The following is a 10,731-nucleotide window of genomic DNA, read 5'->3' as shown; positions in this document are numbered from 1 at the left end:
ATGATGTGGAACAGAACTTGCAGATGCAAGAAAAAGAGGACAATACATTCAAAGTATATGTAAATGGTGGAACAATATCATGCAGAGATCTTGAAGGTGAGATGGCCTGTTTTGTTTGATTTGATTTGAAGATTGGAGAATGTACGGGTTTTATATTGATGCACAGGTAACAACATAAGGAGGTGAGAAGATTGCAGCAATCTAGAGCAAGGAGTGCTCAATTGGTTCCAAAGGAAAGAACCAGAGAAATGCTAAAAGACTGAGCTCAGAGGAGAGAAGCTTAGTGGAGCATATGCAAAAAGGAGGAGACTTGTTACTGCAGAGGTATTGTTGCAGCTCACAAAGGTAATTCCACAAAGGATGTGGGTAGAATTGCCAAGGTAATGAAGGAAACTGGTAAGACTTTCTAAGTGAAAGAAAAAGTGGTCAAAACCAAGTATTTCATGGTGATTGAAATACAAGAGGACAATTGTATTCTTAAGAAGGTGCAGATGAGTTGAAGCCTAAAGGAGCAGAGAAGAGTGCTCAAAGGAGGTTCTAGAGATAGAAAACCAATTGCTTACTAAAAGACTGAGTGAAGAGAGCTTAGTGAGGTAAGTGGCAGCAGGAAAGACTTGTTGTTGTAGAGGCTTTAATGCAACTCATAGTAAGTGAGTGAAGAGCTCACAAAGATAGAGAAGAAGATGGCTACTGATAGTCATAGTAGAGGTTCTGAAGAAGGCCACAACAGAATGGAGGTGAAGGAAGAAGATGTCAAGGCAAATAGCATGAGGATGAGTCAAGAGGAGATTGACAAAGAGATTGCAAAAATGAAAGAACAACTCAATGTATTGATGATGATACTTGAGGAAAACCAGAGACAAGGTTGGGTCTTGAGGAGAAAGCTAGTGAAGTGGCATAAACTACAAAGGAGGCTACAAAAGAAGAGGAGTTAGCAGGTGAATATGCAATTAGCAGAAGAGTTGATGAAGCTTGAACAGGTACTGAGTGTTCAATTGAGATCTAAAGAACTCAGAGGAGCTGGATTGGAAATTGAAGTATCCATTTGTGAACCAGAACAGGGCGAAGTTCTGGGTGAAGAAGAAGGAATTATTGATGACTTTCTGAACTGTTGGACAAATGCAGACCAATAGGAAAAGGTAAAAGCTTTTATTGTTGAATCTAATAATTTTGATGTGACTACAGGTTTTGTAGAGAATGAGCAATCTTTTGAAGCTGTCAGAAGTATTTAAGAGTATCTTTCTGAAGATAAAAACTCTGAAGTAAAGGAGGATGGAGAATGTCTCTTAAATAAGAAAAGCAGTGATTTATTGTAGCAGAAAGAATTTGATAATGCATTGATATTTGAAACTGTGACAACACAAGAACAATTTCTTGTGAAAGGAGATGAAATTTTGTCTGAAGAACTGATATGTAAAGCAATAGTTGATACTATTGAACCTTGTAATTTTTAGATTGATAATTTATGTATAAATGCAGGAAAAATAAGTAATGATGAAGTACTTATGAATTATCACAGAGAACTTGAATTGCTGGAGTATTTGCTGGGAAATTCAGAGTATAACAGCGTGGTTGCAGAGGAAGGAGTTCATTACAGTGGACAAGGACAGAAAGACATCATAGAAGCAGATGGTATGGAGGAGAGACTAGCTGAGAGTCTCGTGAATTCTGTGGGGAATTCAAATCAGCGTACTGATGTGCTGATAAAGGAGGAAAAATCAAAACAGTGTATTGATGTGTTTCTAAAGGGAGATAAGGCACAGAAGCCTTATGATTTTTATTTTAACAAGTGTTTTATGAGTGCATGTTTAGTTGCAGATGTTGTAGGAAATTTGGCACAGATGGACAGCCAAACAAAAATGGAAGAAGAAGATTCTATGGAATAATTTAATCCATGGAACAAAGATGTTCAATCGCTGGAGAGAATGTTGGAAAGTCGAGATTCAGTGCAGACAAAGATAATCTTAACACAGGGTAAGGATAAAAGGGAGGCAATCAAAATAAGCAAAGAACAAGTAAGAGTAAGTGATAGCATTCAACAACTCCAAGGAGAAGAACAATAGTTTGAAGAGTTAGTGGACAACAGCAACAACCTGAAGTAGAGAGAAAGAAATAACAGTGAATGGCAAAGTATAGACCAGTCCAAGGATGTGCTGGAGACAGAAATTGAAGAATGTGGCAGTTAATGATAAAACAGTCCATATGGAGGAAATTAACAACTGCAGGAAGAATGATCAATCAGAGTATGAACCTAATTGACAAAGAAAATAAAATGAAGCAGAAGTACATCAACAACAAAGGAACAAAGCATTTGGGTAGCTACAAACTAAAGTTTGGGACCCTGGAGGTTTTTTTTATCAACATATGAAGACACATGATTAGGAGATCATGGAAATTTTCTACTTAGGGAGTTTGATGCAGGAGCATTCACGCCAAGAAAACTCATTTTATTTTAGTAAACATAGGGGTATTGTGTTTTCAAGGAAGTGGGGTTCCTAAGAGTGAATTAAATGTAATTATCAATGTTTTGAGTGATTTTAATGAGAGAAGCTAGAATAGAGAATTAATTGAGTATTGTGAGGCATATTTATAAATGTTCTCGAATATAGGAGAACATGAGAGATTTAGGATAGTTGAGAGATTGAGGGATTTGAGAATTGATTGTAAATCTTAGATTATGAGTCAGTTCATGGATTTAGGGATTAGAGAAGAGTTTTAGGAGCAAGAAAGAAATTTAGGAATTTTGTTAAGGAATTCATGGATCTAAACTAGAATTGGTTTTAGAATCCCTTTGTATAAATCTAATCCTAAAAGGCAGAGACAGAAGTTAGATGTTTTAGAGAGGTTAAATAGTTAGCTAGAGTGTGGTTTTGAGCCTATGGGCAGAATGTAAACAGATGCTACTGATATTAGAACATCAGGCTGAGAGACAGAGTCTCAATCTGTAATTATCTGTGTGTATTTATGTATACAAAGAGTGATTAGAATCTGTATAAATGTGTGTTTGAGTGATTGAATGATAAATTCAATATGAATCAGAGTTCTGTGTAATAATTATATGCAGGCGGAGTTGTGGCGAAACACAGAGAGAAGAGGAGAGCGTGACAGAGGATCGTATGGATCTTTGAACCATTCGAAGGACCAATTAGAGGCCAAAAAGGACAGTGATAAAAGAAATCACGAAGTAGAGCTCAAGCGGAAGTGAATTGAGGGCGAAAGGAAAACCTTTAGAAAACCCGGAAACCACAGAAACCTTGAAGAAATGGTGAAAAACCAAGTGAATAGAAGGGCAAAAGAAATGGAGTGTCGGCGATCCGGCCAGGATTAAATCGCGCAGCATAGCATCGCAACCGCCGATGATATAACATCTACGGTCATCGGGTGGAAGTTGACGAAATGATAACCAAGAGGCACGGACCCGAAATTTATTAAGTTAGGAGTTGATAAATCTCATCGGGTCCGAAACGGTGTTAATTGTCGGGCTTGTTGTCGTCCCGAAATAATTGTGGACCATTGGATCTACTAAGCGTAGATCAACGGCAGAGGAACGCAAGGCGACTTTGCATCGGGAAGAGATATCGACCATTGGATCGAGAACCTGATCAACAGTCGCGATCCAATCGCAATCGCATTAGATAGAGGTCAAAGGCTGGTGACTGTGAAATGTCGTTGCGCCAATAGCGATAAAATTTTGATTGGCGATCGGAGGTGGACGGAGATCGGCGGAGCGCTAAAAGAAAGGTCTAGAGGAGTGGACCCGATAGAGTTATAGTGGTGGCATTTAATAATTTTGAGATCCAGAATATAATCGCATAGGGATACGGAGGTGGTTTATGTGTAATGTGACCCGCGAAGGAGGGAACCCTGATTGCGATAAAAGCATGCATCAAGAAACGTGCAGAGGGCGTACCAAAGGTGGAAAGGTATGGATTTAGTTAAATTCCTTTGTAAATGGTTATTAAAGGATTTAGCGTGGATATAAGGGATTTCATATATAAGTCCATTATTATCACAAAGGATAAATGGTTCATGGGTTAATCGTATATAGCCAATGTTAAAAAAGGGAAGGCTATACATATGCGCATAAAGTTAATGAGGGCTTAGAGATCTTTGAAATAGTCCCGATTATAAATGGATGAGGGTTATAAGGGTTTATAAAGTCCCGATAGTCCCGATAGGAAGATTTAAAAGAAAGGTTTTAATAAAGTAATAAGTGAAGGATAAGGGGTGATTAAAAGTTCCGATACATGCATATTAAGAGAAGGGTTAGACTATGTTGAGTGTTAATAAACCATTCACCATAGGAATTGATGTATGGGCCTTAAACCTTAAGAATCGAATATTTGACTCCTTAGTGAGTTAAAAATTCCCGGGACAGATCAGATATGTGCATAATTCATGCAAACTATGGGTGAAACAGGGGTAACCCTGCATCAAACAATAAAGAGATAAAAGTTTTTTTTATGAATAAGTTGCACAAGGGTACTTGGGATAAGGAGCTAGGAAGAAAGAAAAGGTATTATATTGAAGTGTTTAACCTCATTCATAATCATCAACAAAAAGCATACATAGAGGCCAATATTTCTTGGAGAGCCAAAATTCTTATTGCTCAGTGAAGGACTAATTCTCATCAACTCTATTGTGAAACAGGGCACTGAAAAAGGACAAAAGAAGTGTGGGAGGAAATAGCGTATTTTTTGTTCTTCCAGAAAACTAGAATTAGAAAAACATTTCATTTTAGAATGTGAGGTCTTCAAAGACAATAGGGAAAGTTATGAAGATATTTTGGCAGCTAGCATGTGGAATAATCTATTCAGCGAGGAGTTTGTCGAGAAGCTAATAGCGTTTATTGTGAGGCTTCACAGGAAAATGGATTAATACAACAACCAAATGAAGAAGCAATCTATCCCATAGGCTATCTCTAGCCTCGTGGACATTAAAAATATTTATCTCTTCTTTCTTTCTTATGGTTAAGCAGAACTCAAGCTAGCATTATCTTCATATGCTAGTACAAATCAACCATGTGCATGTATTGGTTGTGTCTACCTCTTGTATGACCAGTGCCACCTCAGTTAATATATATATGTATCTGATAAGTAGCCACACTCCCAGGCAATGCCCCTCTCTCTACATTGTCAAGTTTAACCAGTATGCTCATGAAAGTGAGATGTTTAGGATTGAAGATTAATTGAATGGATTCTTACCCTGAATTGGATTGAAAGCACGTAGTCTAGACATGCTTTGATTTTGAACTTTTATGACCATATTTTTACAACCATTTTTACCCAAATCTGGTTAGAATTTTAGAAGAATTACTAGAATCACAGATATCAATTGTTGTGATTACACAAACTGGGTTCAAGAACAGTTTTCAAGGGTACTAAGTCAATTTTGCATTAAAAAATACAATTTCAGCAATGAAAAATTGTACTTTGACCAGATATTTTATACCCAAATTTCAACAATATTTGTTGGAAAAAGTCCAAATGGTATAATTTTAAACTTCTCCAAATGAAAGTATCAAGCTTATTCTTTCACAAGAACAATTTTAGAGTATATCAAAGCCCTTGTCAATTAAAATACTGTTATCATGAAGTCCCTAATGTTTTAACAATTCAATATAACTATTTTGAACCTTTGAAGGTCCATGAATGGAATGGCCGTGCTTATAATAGTTACCAATTGACCAATCCTAGGACATGCAAATTTTGTAGGATCGTTAAGGTGGAAACTTGTGTTTGTTTGTTCATTTCAATAAAGTCACCAATAATTGCCACAACTACATAAACCATTCCTAACTTGTGTTTGTTGTTCATTTCAATAAAGTCACCAATAATTGCCACAACTACATAAACCATTCCTAAAAGTTATGGAAACGATTTGCATCTCTCATAATTATTTATCACCCAACAATTTTTTAGATGAACTTGGTGGCACTAAGGCACTCACTACATGCATGAAGACTTTTAGTAGTTTTTCGAATAGGAACCCCACAACAGGTATTCATGAGCCCAAAAGCTATTGCTAGCTTCTCATTGTGGCAGCAGAGGATAGATTCCTTCTCTTCCTCCTCCACATCATGAGGCACAAAACTTCTTCTTGGGTATAAACCTTGCCTCCTTTAGCTGCCTAGACACGTTCTCTAACATTGCATAGGTTTTCTTAAATTGTGGCTGTAATTTGTCCCTGGAAAGAAATACATGAAATCTCAATCCAACTACATCCTGGATTCTTTCTCAATACCCTATCATTTAGCTTTGTTCTTACCTTTGCTACATCATCCCACCTTCCACAGAAGCATAGATGTCTGAGAGCAGTATCAAAGCTCCAGTGTTTTCAGGTAGCTTAGTTCTTACTTTTGCTACATCATCCCACCTTCCAACAGAAGCATAGATGTCTGACAGCAGTATCAAAGCTCCAGTGTTTTCAGGTTCTAATCTAAGAAGATCCTCCAACACATATTCTCCAAGCTCTACACTACGACAAATTAGGCAGGCAAAAAGCAAGGCTCCCCACACGCTAACACGAGGTTCTAGTGGCATCTTTTGACAAAGTTGTATGTCTCATCCAAATGCCCTGCACGACCAAGAAGCTCATCTGTACATGCATAGTGCTCCTGCGTTGGTGTTATGCAATGATCATGACTCATGCAGTCTAAATAGTGCAAACCCTCGTTAACCAAATTAGCATGACTGCATGCAGACAAAACAACAATGAAGGTGCTTTAAGGTGGAAACTCATGTTCGTTGTTTATTTCAATAAATATCACCAATAATCCCCACAACTACATAAACCATTTCTAAAATTATGGAAACGACTTGCATCTCTCACAATTATTTCTCGCTCAACAATTTTTAAGAGGAACTTGGTGGCACTATGGCAATCACTACATGCACGAAGATTTTTGGTTATTCTGATAGGTACCCCATGTATTCATGAGCCCAAAAGCTATTGCTAGCTTCTCACTATGGCAGCAGAGGATAGATTCCTTCTCTTCCTCCTCCACATCATGATGCACAAAGTTCTTGTTGGGTATATACCCTGCCTCCTTTAGCTGCCCAGACAAGTTCTCTAGCATTGCATAGTCTTAAATTGCGGGTGTAATTTGTCTCCTGCAAGAAATACATGAACTTCATCTTTAATCTCAATCCAGCTGCAACCTGGACTCTTTCTCAATAACCTGTCATTTAGCTTTGTTCTTACTTTTGCTACATCATACCACCTTCCGGTAGAAGCATAGATGTCTGAGAGCAGTATGAAAGCTCCAGTGTTTTCAGGCTCTAATATAAGAATATGCTCCAACACATATTCTCCAAGCTCTGCATTGCAGCAAATTCGGCAAGCCAAAAGCAAGGCTCCCCACAAGCTAGCACTAGGTTTTAGTGGCATCTTTTTGACAAAGTTGTATGCCTCATCCAAATGCCCTGCACGACCAAGAAGGTCAACTATACATGCATAGTGCTCCTGCATTGGTGTTATGCAATGATCATCACTCATGCAGTTGAAATAGTGCAAACCCTCGTCAACCAAACCAGCATGACTGCATGCAGACAAAACGGCAATGAATGTGATATGTGTTGGCTTCAGGCCTGCCTGCTGCATTTCAGAAAATAGTGCAAGAGCTTCCTTACCTTGCCCATGTATTCCATATCCTGAAATCATTGCATTCCATGAAACCACATCTCTTTCAGACATTTTGTCAAACACATTGCATGTGGCTTCTATACTTCCACATTTAGAATACATGTCTATGAGAGCATTCTGTACTGAAACATGTGACTCGTGTCCACTTCTAAATATGAAAGCATGTATGCACTTTCCTTGCTGCAAAGCTGCCAAATTAGCACATGCTGGAAGAACACTTACCATGGTGACTGAGTCTGGTTTTGTGTACCCAGTTGCATTTGATGAAACACTGTTATGGCATCCCTGGCAAGTCCATTCTGGGCATAACTAGCAATCAATGAATTCCATGAGATCACATCTCTTTTAGACAATTTTCCAAAGAATTGATGTGCAGTTTCTATACTCCCACATTTGGCATACATGTTTATGAGAGCATTGCTCACATTAACATCTAATTCACACCCATTTGTAATTATAAAGGCATGAATCTCCATGGCTCGCTGCAAAACTGCTAAATTAGCACATGCCTGTACAACACTCAAAATTGTGACTGAGTCAGGCTTGACATCTATTCGCTGCATTTGAAGAAAAAGTGTCAAAGCTTCAAGGGCATTTACACTATGCGCATACCCTGCAATCATTGAGTTCCATGAGACTATATCTCTTTTAGACATTTTGTGAAATAACTTTCTTGCAACATCCATACTCCCACATTTGGCATACATGTCTATGAGTGCATTTGCCACGGAAACATCTGACTCATATCCACTTCTAATAATGTAAGCATGTAACAATTTCCCATGTTGCAGAGCACTTGAAAGGGCACATATTGGGAGCACACTCCTTACAGTGACTGAGTTGAGTTTTACATTCACCAAGTGCATCAATTTAAAGAGATACATGGCCTCCTCAAGGTCTCCACTATGGGCATAATTTGCAATCATCGCATTCCATGACACTACATCTCTTTTAGGCATCTGATCAAAAACTTGGCGTGCAATATGTAAGCTTCCACATTTGGCATACACGTCTATAAGGGTGTTGCTGACAGATCTGTATGATTCGAATCCACTCTTGACTATATAAGAATGGATCCTTTGACAAAGCAACCTCGATGGTGAATGAGTGATCGTTGGGAATATGCTTAACATAGTAATAGAGTTGGGTTTTACACCTACAAGATGCATTTGATGAAAGAGGGTCAATGCCTCATCTACAAGTCCATGCCTTGCATACCCAGAAATCGCAGCGGTCCAAGAGACCACATTTCTTTTAGGCATTTTTTGGAAGACTTGGAGTGCAATATCTAAGCTCTCACACTTGAAATACATATCTATAAGGGCGTTACCCACTGCAAGATCAGATTCAAGTCCACTTGTAATTATATAAGCATGGAACCTCTCACCCTGTTGCAAAGCAGCTAAGTCTGCAATTGCCGAAAGCACTGTCACCGTGGCAATTGAATTGGGTTGGAGACCTACCAGCTGCAATTGATGGAATAGTGCCAAGGCCTTGTCAGGAAGTCCATTCTGAACATACCCTCCCATTATTGCGCTCCATGAAACGATATTCCTTTCTGGCATTTTGTCAAACAGATGGCGTGCATTGTCTATACTTTCACATTTTGCATACATATCTGCGAGTGCCGTGCCTACAACAACATCAATCTCCAGTCCTCTTCTGACAATATGACAATGAATCTCCTTACCTGGTTGCAGAGCCGATAGAGAAGCACACGCCTTTAGTGCAAGTGAAAAGGTGATATTATCAGCCTGTATTCCTATGACTGTCTCTTGTTGCAGCAATAGCTGGAAGAGTGTGAGAGCCTCTTCAAATGGTCCATTCCAAGCATATCCTCTTAGCATGGAATTCCATATGAAAACATTTCGTGTTTGCACTTTATCAAAAACAAAACGTGCATTCTCCAGGCTACCACACTTGGCATACATGCTTACCAAATGGGTTGCAATAAACAGATTTTGTTCAACATCATTGCCACGAATGTGGGCATGAACTTGCATGCCCTCTACCAAGGATTCAGTATTAGCACACAACTGTAAAATACAAGCATATGTACTACATTCTACCAGAATATTAGGTTGCAACCTCATTAAATTCAACGCCTCTTTCAAACGACTCTCGCTACATAAAGCCTTTATCTTCACATTCATCATATTGCCATTCAAAGCAGTAGAGGATGCTGATGATGATCTCTGCTTCTGATTCTTGTTCAAATTCAAATTCAATCTAAAAAGAAAGGAGGAAGGTGACACGGGAAGAAAATTGGAACATCTAATGAATCTCCAAATTATCCTACAAACCTGCATATCTTACTATAGTATCGTCTGTTATTGTGCAGGCCATGAAAAGATGTCAGTCAGGTTTCATGAACAAATCAACGTGAAAATTTTGGGTTTTCTAGATTTAATCAATCAAACCTTAATTTTTGTAAGCAACAACTGTTTAACTAAAGAGACACAAAAAGGGAGGATGAAATGGCGGATTGCACAGCTTTGCCTCCAAATTTGAACTGGTAAATGTTCCGATCGATCACCTTGTTGGGCTTGATACGTTGCTTTTGAATTGATAAATGTTTAGATCGATCATGTTGTTGGGCTTGATGCGTCGCTTTTGAATTGATAAATGTTATCTCGATCGATCATGTTGTTGCGCGCCTGATGCGTCGCTTTCCAGGCATCCATTGCTACGTTACAGAGGTTACAGGTTTAAATCTTATATCTTATAGTAGTGAGGGGTTGAAGAGGTAAGTAAAAGTTAAATTATTTTGAAGGGTTGAGGAGGTAAGTAAAAGTTAAATTATTTTGAAAGATGTCTAAGTTCAATCATGTTCCCCACGATCTTGGTGTGGGAAGTTTAATATCGCGCTGGGGTTATTGGTTTAATGGTTTAAGCACATTAATTTTTTGGGTTGTAATTAAGAACAATATAAGTTTATTTTAATTTCGGATGTATCAAGTTAAAAGGATCGAGATTTAAACTTTTTTAGAGTGAAAATGAATTTGATTCTTGTTAGGGCTTGGTAAATCAAGAATTAAAATGGATCTATCTTAGTCTAATTTCCTCTTTTAAATAGGCTATATTTCA

At 38.2% G+C, this 10,731-nt stretch overlaps 1 pseudogene; it reads right to left on the bottom strand.

Annotated features, from left to right (window-relative positions):
- Positions 1-5,917: 5,917 nt before the first annotated feature.
- LOC149228525 (pentatricopeptide repeat-containing protein At5g39350 pseudogene) lies at positions 5,918-10,352 on the bottom strand (annotated as a pseudogene).
- Positions 10,353-10,731: the final 379 nt, after the last annotated feature.

Source organism: Pinus tabuliformis, chromosome J (genome assembly GCF_031772625.1).
Source record: "Pinus tabuliformis cultivar Carrire ecotype Pingquan chromosome J, CPIR1, whole genome shotgun sequence".
NCBI classification, from domain to species: domain Eukaryota; kingdom Viridiplantae; phylum Streptophyta; class Pinopsida; order Pinales; family Pinaceae; genus Pinus; species Pinus tabuliformis.
Note: the sequence above shows the minus strand (reverse complement) of the source record. Positions and strands in the feature narration are given on the sequence as shown.